The sequence below is a fragment of the Palaemon carinicauda genome, chromosome 6 (assembly GCF_036898095.1).
Source record: "Palaemon carinicauda isolate YSFRI2023 chromosome 6, ASM3689809v2, whole genome shotgun sequence".
Taxonomy (NCBI): domain Eukaryota; kingdom Metazoa; phylum Arthropoda; class Malacostraca; order Decapoda; family Palaemonidae; genus Palaemon; species Palaemon carinicauda.
Window position 1 is genome coordinate 25,977,859 of NC_090730.1, and position 12,500 is coordinate 25,990,358.

Sequence of the window (12,500 nt, forward strand, 5' to 3'; positions counted from 1 at the left end):
CAAGGTTCGTCGTCCTGGTAGGATGTTTGATCAAGGATTTTTTTTTTTTAGTAATTAAGACTGAACACCAGTTCCTGATGTGTCCTACTCATATAAGGTATATATATATATATATATATATATATATATATATATATATATATATATATATATATATATATATATATATATATATATATAATTATATATATATATATATATATATATATATATATATATATATATATAATTATATATATATATATATATATATATATATATATATATATATATATATATATATATATATATATATATATATATATATATATATATATATATAGAATATCAAGCAGACTAGAATGGCTTTTTGAGTGATCTTTTACATTTGAACTAGTAAATTGTATAGAAGAACAGAGCCTGCTGTTCTCTTGAATGGAAATTTGTTCAACATAGTCGATAAGTATATCGGTTCTTGTGTTAAAATGCCGAGTGCAGTACAAACCCTGGTTCAATGGTAATTGTAAACACGCTTGTTTGGAGCAACAAGAGGCTTACTATTTTTGGAAGGGTAACAGATCCAATGTGACTTCAAATGGCTATACTCATCTAAGAGCTGTAATTCAACTAAAAGGAATACAATTTGACAATAAAAGAAACTCTCTTTGATGAAACCCAGGAGCATAACTAATGGGCTACCCTCAAATCTACTGTACACTCTTTGTTGTAGACTTAACAGTATAAATTCGTCTTCCGTCCAAAGGCAAATGCAACCCCTTTGTCTGATGTGTTTGATAGTAGGCAGAGTAATGAGAAACTTGATCTTCCTCATTCCTCTTTTCTTGAGGCTAAAATAACTAGTTTAGCTTTTCGGTTCAGTGAAGTTAAAAAACTCTTACTGGACCTTGAAGCTTACGGAGGTGTAGACCCAAATCGTAGTTTCCTTTGTTTTCCCTTTACAAAGACAGCTGATTTCTTAGCTCATAAGTTATCTATTATTTTTTGCACCTTATCAAGAGATCCTTTTTGCACTTGATAGAGAATTGGCAATGTTACTCCACAAGGGTAAAAGCGTTTGTCATAGCTCTAGTTTTTTTTATTATCATGGCATTATTTCCATAACTTCCTTATCATCTAAAGTTTTTGAACGTCTACGCTAAGTAGTTGTCTGTTTCATTATTTGCTGTTTGACTTTTGCAAATGCCTTGGAGTATGTGATGCCCTGCTCATAATTTCCAATGCTGTGCAGAAATCATATGAATGTGATCAGGAAGTTTTTTGCATGATTAACATTCATTTTAGTGCTGCCTTTGACGGTGATAATCTTGAAACCAGTATTTTTTCAAACTTAAACAGATGTTAATATGTAGCTCTTTTCTTAACATCATTATTAAATTTTGAATTAAAATATTGCAGAGTAATTATTGATGGACAATATCGTGGCAATAAGAATGTAATATCTGGTATCTCATAGGATAGGCCTCTCGGCCAATTATTTTCCATAAAATATATTTAGGATATGTAATTCGATCCAGAAAAGCAGCTCTTTGTGCATAAAGATAATGCCACTCTCTTAACATCAATTCCATCTCCTTATGTAAACCTATGGTTTCTGAATCCCTTAATAGAGATCTAGTTAAAATAAGTACATAGTGCAAATTATGGGGCATGAAGTTAAACCCTAACAAAACTCAAAGTATGATTATAGGTAAGTCGAGAACACTGGCTCTTCAACATACAGATCTTCGCACTGATGCTATCTCTTTAATAGAACTCATTTAAAATTCTAGGTACAATTGTTGATTACAAATGTACTTACTGAGAAAGTCTTTTATGATTTTCGTTGATCCCTCTATCCTTAGGAAATGTTTTAATTCTTTTCGCGTACATTGTTTTGAGTATTGTTCGCCTGTCTGGTCTTCAGCTGCTGGCTGTCATCTTAATTTGTTCGATAGAAATTTGTGGTCTTTTAAATTTCTTATTTCTGATTTGGATATTAATCTCTGGTACCGTCGTCAAGTTAGGAGGTTTCATAATTCAGATATATCCATTACATTCAGATCTTCTCAGACGGTACCATTTTGTATGCAGTACTTGGTATCCAGTTGATTCTAACAGACTTGCCCTCTCTTTCGTAAGTCTCAACTGGCTGGTGACTTGTATTAAACTTATATCTATCTCCCTTGATAGCTCAGTTGGCATGGTTTTGGCTGAGTGGCACGAGTTCGAATCTCTGCCCAACCAGAAGCTATTACCATAAATGAATTCCAGTGGATACATATTCACAAAGTAGGATACAGTATTAAATGCCATTGAAGTTGATATTTATATTGATAAAAATCACGAGTGTTAGTGTTATATATATTTATGTATTATATATATATATATATATATATATATATATATATATATATATATATATATATATATATATATATATATATATATATATATATATTGTGAGTGTGTTTGAGATTTTGTTAATTATGTGTTTTTTTTTCGATTTTAGTTCGAATGAAATATATTGAACAGAAGATTTTGAAACTATCTAGTTTTCTTAGTCTATTATATAAAGGGACGTTAAGGATATCAATATTGAAAAAACTCTTTAGTAGCTTCAATCTATTAGCGTAAATATCTTACAGCCTCCATTCAACTGTTTGCGATCGGTCTCGTGTATGTTTTAGAAAAGAAAAGGTAAAATATATAAAATTTGTTCTTCAAGTCATGTTTCAGAAAAGAACTGTCTGTATGAAGAGTTAGCATTTGGAAAAAAAGAATTTCGACTATTGTCAGTCCAGTTCGTTTCTTTTATCGACCAAAATTTGATACACAGTAGAATGATAATTAATATAGTTATTCCATCGTATTTTTCTGTTGTAGATGCATTTCATCTTCCCTGTTTTCTTTTAATAATCGATTATTATGCATTGGATGATTTTCCTTTTGTTTATGGGAACTTTGTCCTGAACTAGTCTCTCTGCATATATAACCCCCTATCACGCTCTTTCTGCAACAAACGAAATTACATTCTGAGGAGGGGGGGTGGGGGGCGTCCTCTGCAAGTGGAAGAATGATCAGACGAAAGAAGTGAGAAAGATCTGATACGGAGTTAGGGCAGGAAGAGCCCATCCTTCATTCTTATTTTAATGAAATCTAAATGAAGAAAGTCAACGCCAGAATATCCCAGCAACTGATTATTTCAACACTGCTTCAACGAAATCAGAAAGTGATCGATTACGGATCCAATTTTTCTTTTGTTTACAATGGCGATGTTTTCCAAGTCCTTCATTGTATTAGACAAGCAACATCGGCCCTCTGTCGCCAGTCTAAACTACCCTCCTTAACCTCTAGTTGTTTTTTCAATAGACAAGAAAACAACCTCAATAGCATGAGATTTATCTGTGTAAAAAAAGAAAATATTATCGAATATCGAATTTCTGCCACAAACTTTTCAACATTTGTTTGCTATTTCTGCAGGGGGTTTAGTCTCTAATACATAAAAGTGAAGAAAATATTGTTTTCTTGTCTATTGAAAAAAGCAACAACTAAAGGTTAAAAGAGAGAGAGAGAGAGAGAGAGAGAGAGAGAGAGAGAGAGAGAGAGAGAGAGAGAGAGAGAGAGAGAGAGAGAGAGAGAATTACTTATAGGAAACATATCAAATATTGTCCATAAGAAATATAAATGACGTTCTAACGACAAAACAAGATTTTTTTAACCTACTAAATTTGCAATATTTCTCAAAATAGGGAATAATAGACCTCAATTTTTATTATTCAAACGTTTTAGGCAATAATAAAAATTAAGGTCTTTTATTCCCTATTTTGAGAAAGATTGCAACTTTAGTAGGTTAAAAAAAAAATTCTTGTTTTGTCGTTAGAACGTCATTTATACTTCTTATGGACAATATTTGATATATTTCCTATAAGTAATTCTCTCTCTCTCTCTCTCTCTCTCTCTCTCTCTCTCTCTCTCTCTCTCTCTCTCTCTCTCTCTCTCTCTCTCTCTCTCTCTAATAAACTAAATTTACGTAAAGGAGAGAGTGCCGGGCCTCATATTTAAGAGAAAAAGGCCAGTTGCCAGCCGTATAAGAAAACAGACCTATTTGAAGTTTTTGAACTAATATTAGGGTCTTTAAAAACAATCTGCTTGCTCGGTTCTGTTAGGATGGAGAAGTATCATGGGCGCCTATGTGGTGTGGATGCTCGACATTCAAACCCTATTATAATATATACTCGCAAACTATATTACAAGGCATAAGTCAAAAGTCCAGCAATTTGTAAACAATCCTACAGAGAATGTGTTTAGAGTAAAGAGAAAATAATAACATTGATTATGAGGTCAATAGTAATAATAACTAGAGGGACACTCAGTAAAGGTTAGGGATAATTCGGTTGACCTTTTGTTGGACCTTGACCTTGACCTTGACCTTGGAACTAGGATTTTCAAAATTGAATCACATCTATAATTCAACATAACAATTAATCCCAGCGCTTGCGTAACTTTGATTCAATAAATTTTAACAGCAAGACGACTTTCATACGCCATTGTAAGGTGATCATTGATGAGCAGCTTATAATTCAAACTAACAAAAATATTCAAACTCACTTTCAACTAAATGATCCGTAGTCATGGCGATTAAGTGTACCAATGAGAACAAAACGTACATATAGGTATATATATATATATATATATATATATATATATATATATATATATATATATATATATATATATATATATTATATATATATATATATGTATATATATATATATTTGAATGTATATATACACAATGACTTTGATGTGATATTTTGTCCCAGATAAACTTTTCAACGGGAGTTTTCGTGTAAGGATTCCTTAAATGAATTATTTAAAAGTAATAAGCCAGCTTTATAATTTAGCTATAATAGTTTTTCATTTCTGATATATGTAAATCCCCTACATTCTCAATGCTTCCAGCAATTTATTGAGATATTCCCTTTAGAGTGGAAACGAAGTACACTAATTCATCAGCAACTTTTTTTTAAATAATTAAAACTCTTATTTGCTTATCGAATTGGTAAGGAAACTGGTGATTTTTTTTTTTTTTTTTTTTTTTTTGACATGCTCTATGGGGTACAGGTTATAAACTTGAGCAATCAGCAATTACCTTAGTTGATGCTGCTTTTTACCTTGGACTACCTTAAAACTTTTCCAACTTCCTTAAATTTGAAGCTAGTAAAACCGATATCATCTTACAAATAATATTATTTTAAAATGACCTTAAAACATGCAAATTACCTGAAACTAAGGCAATTACCTTGAAAGTTTAAACCCTGATTGGGTATATGCTTATAATGCATTCTCTCTGTTCCAAGCAGCATATGCTTGCAGTCAATTTCTCTTATATTCTGTGTTGCATAGTAATTTCACTATCATTCACTTCCACCTACCCTCATCTCCTAAATAAAATGTTATTTTCTAAAGATCTTAGAGCAGGATGTTCATTCGTCAACTATATTCACATCCCTGTTTGAATACAGGGTATTCAAAAATTTCAAATCAAACCAGATTCAAAATTACACTTGAAAATTGGCAGTAAAAACGGAAAAAATCTCGGAATAAATGTTTCCAGGCATTAACGGTTTTAAAAACGGACATATCGAAGTAAAGGGGTGATATTATGTTCACCAACCCGTAAAAGATAATAACATAGTAGGGTAAAATTACGGTCACCAGTATTTTACTAAAATACGGCTGAGAACAGTATATTTTTATGGAGAATTTCTTATAGAAATTACAATTATTTTAACAGTGTAGGAATGTCGTGTGACTCGACAAATCTATCAATAAAAGGAAAGAAAACCTATATATTGAGAGTGTTATTCAGATAATCCGTAACTGAAGGCGATTTAAAAAGTCGCTACCCAGCAACTCAGTACTTAAGTCAAAAGTTTGACATCAGTTGATGGTTAGTCTCGTGAAACGCGAGAGTTTCGATAGACGAGAATAGAATATTCTAACAGAAAGTCCAATGAAGGTCGCAAATACGTTTTACCGATAGCTTTCACAGAAAAGGGCATTGGTAATTTTTAATATAGCGGCAGATCTTCTCAGAGCATTCAGTTTTTCAACAGGTTAAAAATTATGATTCCAAACTACGTAGAAAATGGGATGATTATGCACAGAGAATTGAAGATTCGCGTCATTGTTGGTAGCCATAATACTCCTTACTTTTTTTGTCAAATTGTATACACACACAAGTACAAACATACATTATATATATATATATATATATATATATATATATATATATATATATATATATATATATATATATATATATATATATATAAATATATATATATATATATATGGATACGAGAACAAACTAAAGTAGAGGATATTCTAACAGAATGTAAGGAAAAGAAATGGACATGGGCAGGACATATAATTAGAATGACAGATAATAGATGAGTAAGAAAAATAACAGAATGGGTCCCTAGAGATTACAAACGAAGCAGGGAAAGGAAGAGAAGACAATGTATTGACGAGCTAAGAAAAGTTATTGGCATAGACTGGCACAGAAAGAGCATAAATAGAAGGGAGTTGAAGGTCATGTCTGAGGCCTTTATCTTGCAGTGGACTAGCAACAGCTGATAATATATATATATATATATATATATATATATATATATATATATATATATATATATATATATATATATATATATATATATATATATATATATATATATATGTATATATATATATATATATATATATATATACATATATATATATATATATATATATATATATATATATATATATATATATATATATATATATATATATATATATATATATATATATATATATATATACGCACACACAAACACTCCTGCATATACTCTCTGTTTGTGTGCCTCTTTCTCTTTCCCTATCCTACTCAAAAGCGATTAATGCAGGCCAAAAAAGTCCCCTATAATTATTTCCACAAACATTTCGTGGATCCTTCGAAAATCCTAATCTAGCGTAGAACGTCTCATCGCATAACCTGTAATTACGGAAATGTGTTCACCCCTCTTCTTATTTTCTCTTCTACCACCTCCATGCTATACTCCACGTTCTTTCCATCCCTATAGTCTTCCACTACCTCTCCTCTCTCCTTTAGTTCAAATCTAAAGCCATACTGCATATTCTCCTTTTCTTTTTCATGCTAGAATTTCATTATTTTAATTTTTTTTCCTCTCGGCTTGCCATACTCACCCGCCCATATATATCCTGTTTTCTTGATGCTTATACCCTTCTCTGGTTTTTCACTGCTCATCTTTCTTTCCTTAGTCTTTCTTCACCTTAAACTTAGTCTAAATTCCTTAAAAAAATACAAATTTATAGCACCTTCCTTTTTCCCTTCGTTCTCCTACACATTCCTCTTTTATGTATTGTTGTAGTTTTGTCCACTTCTCTTCAATCTTTTCATCACTCTTTACAAACTTCTGATTTTTATACAAAAGAAAAAATATGCATCGTTTCTAGTAAATTGTAACCTTCTTCAACACTTCCTGCCTTAAGATAAGTTTTTTTTTTATCTTGATTTTCTTTGGATTTCCATCTAGTTTATTATAAACTTATCATATGTCTATTATCTTGTTCGTTCAATAAAGTTCCTGTATTTCTTTATTAGTATCTTATTACATTCCTTCTAGCTTTGGACTGTCCTCTCGTTTCCTTCTTGACATGGTCTTCTATAGTGTATTTCAATTTCAATTTCTGTACTCTTAGTTTCTCAACGGAAAGAACAATAGTGGTTTTTCCGTCTCATTAACTTTTCTCCAAAAATACTAATGAGACATTTGTGATATGCTAATAGTTACCCTGCCATTCTACAGTATTAACAATATAAAAATCATATAAATTCTAGGGAATTTTAGTAGTTATTGACAAAAATTTTTGTTTATGTAATAAAACGATATAAACAACAACAACAACAAATGCAGCCGTTTCTATTCCACTGCAGGGCAAAAGCCTCAGACATGTCTTTATTCATGTCTGGGGTTTAGTCGGTTTTCTTCACTGCAGATTGGTGATGATGGGAGATGTTAGTCTGATCGCTCACAGCACACCAACCTAGTATCAGTAGACCTGACTCATAAAGCTTTGCTGGTCATGGTGATATATATATATATATATATATATATATATATATATATATATATATATATATATATATATATATATATATATATATATATATATATATATATGGTCTTTCTATGCTATTCTATACCGGTTAATTTTCTTACCTCGTCAATCCAGTGTCTTCTCTTTCTTCCCCACCTTCGTTTGCAATCTCTAGGGGCCTATTCTATTATTTATAATGTCCACATATTCTCTGTCACTCTAATTATAAGTCCTGTCCATATCCATTTTTTGTTCTTATATGTGAGAGTATCCTCTACCTTAGTTTACTCTCGTATCCATAATACCTTTTTGACTCTCAGTGTAATTCCCATCTTTATTCTTTCCATTACTTTTTGAGTTGTAACTAGATTGTTTTCTACGCCGACCTAACGATTTAGTAAGGCTCCAAGTTTCTGATGCATAGCGTAATGCAGGCAGAATCATCAGATTAAATACTTTTCTATTTAAAAAAAAAAAAAAAAAGTCTTTTTATTTTTCATAATCTCATTTTGTTTAACAAAAGCTCTTCATACCATGTTTATCTGTCTTCTAATTTCGGTCGTATCACTTACTTTCCATCGTATGTATTGCACGTATATTAACTAACAGTTTCTAGATGTTCGTCCATAACTTTTACTTGTTTCCTTTGCATTTTCCTTTAATATTATCTTAGTTTTACTCTTTCATTTTTAATCTTACATTTCTGCTTTCTCTTTTCAAATCTTCTATTATCTTATGCAATTCCTCCTACGATTCACTAAATAGAACTACAAATCTTAAGTTGTTAAGGTATTCCCCATTATTCTCGATTCCCATATTTTCCCAATCTACATTCGTAAAATTTTCTTCTAGGCACGCTGTGAATAATTTAGGAGAAATGGGATATCCCTACCTAACCGCTTTCTCAATCAGAACTTTCTCTCTATCTTTATGCAGTTTTAGGATTGCTGTACTTCCTGTATAAATATCTTTAAGTGTTCGAACGTAAGCTTCGTCTATTCCAAGTCTTTGAAGTTCTTTCTTTACTGCTGAGGTTTTGACAGAATTAAAAGCTTTCTCATAGTGTTTAAATACCATGTACAATGGTTTGTCATACTCTGTTGATTTTTCCATTAGGTGTTAATTACATGGATATGGTTAGTCGTAGAATAACTGCTTCTAAAACCTGCCTACTCTCTTGGTTGTTAAAGTCTAGCTGTTTTTCTATTCGGCTTAATATGATATTTGTAAATATTTTATATATTACGGAGAGTAAAATTATTAAGCGGTAATTTTTCCAGGTCTTTTGTGTCTACCTCTTTGTGAATTAGTAGGATAATAAAGGTTTTCTAAGCTGCAGGTTTATATACACTAATATATACAAAACAATTACAACAAATGCAACTGTTTTTAGTCTACTGCAGGACAAAGTCCTAAGACATGTCTTTATTCATCATCTGAGGTTGGCCAGTTTACATCATCACGCTGACCACTACGGATTGGTGATGTTGGGAAATGTAAGTATGATCGCTCGCAGTGAACCAACCCAGTATGGTTGGCCCTGACTAGTACAGCTATGCTGATCAGGGCTTTATTTAAATCCTTTCACCACAGCCAGCTATCTATACTGAGAATGGGACACTAATATATACTCACACACACACACACACACACACACACACACACACATATATATATATATATATATATATATATATATATATATATATATATATATATATATATATATATATACATATATATATATATATATATATATATATTTATTTATTTATATATATGTATATATATATATATATATATATATATATATATATATATATATATATATATATATATATATATATATATATATATATATATATATATATGTATATATATGTGTTTGTACAAGTAGAAATGAATGGGAATTAGGAAATAATGGACACAGAATGAGAATCTAGCTTCCTACTCTATTTGTTTTTGCATACAGAGAGAGAGAGAGAGAGAGAGAGAGAGAGAGAGAGAGAGAGAGAGAGAGAGAGAGAGAGAGAGAGAGAGAGAGAGAGAGAAAGGTGAACATAGCTGTACGTTCAGTGGCGTGATACACAACTTTCTTCACGTATTTTTTCTCATAAAAGTTTAGATATCATCTTGCAAAAAAAAAAAAAAAAAAGTGAAAATGTATGTAAAAGTGGTCTTATCTTAATGGGAATCCAAAGGAATCTTCCATCTTATAAGTTATTTTCTGTTACTAATATTATTGAAAAGCAGCTTTCAGATGTTATCCTTGTTATGGTCGTCCTATCAGAGATCAGTTTATTACCTTTTGAAATTTTATAGTAAGCATGCTCTCCTCAAATTGGGAAAAGGGGTAATATTTTATTACTCTGGGTAAATTGTCAAAAGAATCTTCATCCCTATTTGTTCCTAAATAAATGTTGTTTTTTTTCCCCTTGTTACGCTACTGATAAGGAATCCGCCTCCTCCTCCTCGTCATCCTCATCATCAGCATCATGTCCTGATAAGGAATATTAAAAAATATATAAAATTCCATCGTTTTGAGATATCATATTCTACCTAAAGTTATTCTTTTAATAATAAGATTTTTTCGAAAAAAATCTATCTTATGAAGTTTACTATTTCTAGATAATGAAACGTATATATATTTTCTGATTGTACTAATAGGAAAATGTAATTTTAATGCCTGAAATTTTCATGAACATCCTTCACATATTACAATATATACAAATGCAAGAAAGAACTGATGAGAGTTTTTATCAGAGAGGTTAAATTTCGATGCTGTGAGAATTTCCGTAACATATTTTAAGTACTGCAAATTTTCATTAAATTCAAATTTTAAAAGGCTCTCCTCATGAAGGATAATGTAAGTATATTGAAAGAAAACTATTAAAAGATGTTTTAAGATTGGTTAAATCCTCTTGATAGGGAAAATTTTTAACAAAATTAAACAACTTTGTAATATTCCTAGACCAATCGGCAATCAGCGTTTAAAGAAATACAAATTCGGTGTTACAGTGCTTTGAACTTTTTAACGTTGACTTTATCTTAAATCAACATTACTATTTCATAACTTACCATAAACTTTATTCTCTTATTTCCTTTAATTTTTATTAAGAAATGCATAATTTCAAATTTTATCTTTTGAATTTCATAATTTAATTTCGTAAGGCGAACATCAAGCTTAACTTACTAACACATCCATGGGCTATTCAACTGACGTTTTCTTTCTTTACTTTCCATCACCCGATCTTAATACACTGTCAATTCAATCAAGATCAATAAAACGCTTTATCTAAACGAATGCATTATTCTCCAAACTAGATTTCCCAACGAAACCAGAAAATTATGTTGAGCTCAGTCATGCTCCGTCCACCTGGCTTGATTTATGCGCGGGTCCTCGTCTCTTCGTTAAACTGGTTTGTTCGTCTTTTCCCAAATTATTCCTTAGAAGCTTCACTTATGGCTGTAAAATGTGTGTAGAATTTCATGGAGACTTATATTCGACACAAGGAAGAGAGAATTCTTCAGTTTATTCGTGGAAAATTTCGTGAGGTACATCCCACGTGAGTACATTTGAAATGCTTGGGAAAATAAGGTTTTGTAGTTATATGCACTGCACACACAGACACACACATACGCACACACACACACACACACACACACACACACATATATATATATATATATATATATATATATATATATATATATATATATATATATATATATATATATATATATATATATGTATATATATTCTCAATTATCTCAACAATAACATTTTAACGTATGGTCACTGACTCATTTCTATACTATCACTGTACTTCCCATTTATGCAATCGGGGTTCATGTTGTACTGAAAAAAATATCTCAGTAACAAGTAAGTATTCTAATAACAATCATTCATATCCTCATTACAATTTTTTTGACACAAATTTACTCGTTATATATTTTATGGAATCAGTAGATAAGTAGGTATAATTACTAATAACGACTATTAATTACGTTGCATACATTTTTTTTTCATAAAAATCAGCCATCGGGATTGGAGTGAGCTTTACGAATGCCGCTTAGAAACTCTTTGAAATTATATAAGTATATTATATAAGATAATAATTCAAATTGAACTAGAACATGGTTATTCAAAATGTTGAATGGTGCTTGTTATAATAATAATAATAATAATAATAATAATAATAATAATAATAATAATAATAATAATAATAATAATAATAATAATATCAGCTAGACAATCAATATGAGAGTTCAGACCTTCGCCATGTCAGCTTATTTCTCGTAACCAGCTGGCCATAGGGTTAGTTCTGTCGATCTTTTGCTTGACCTTGACC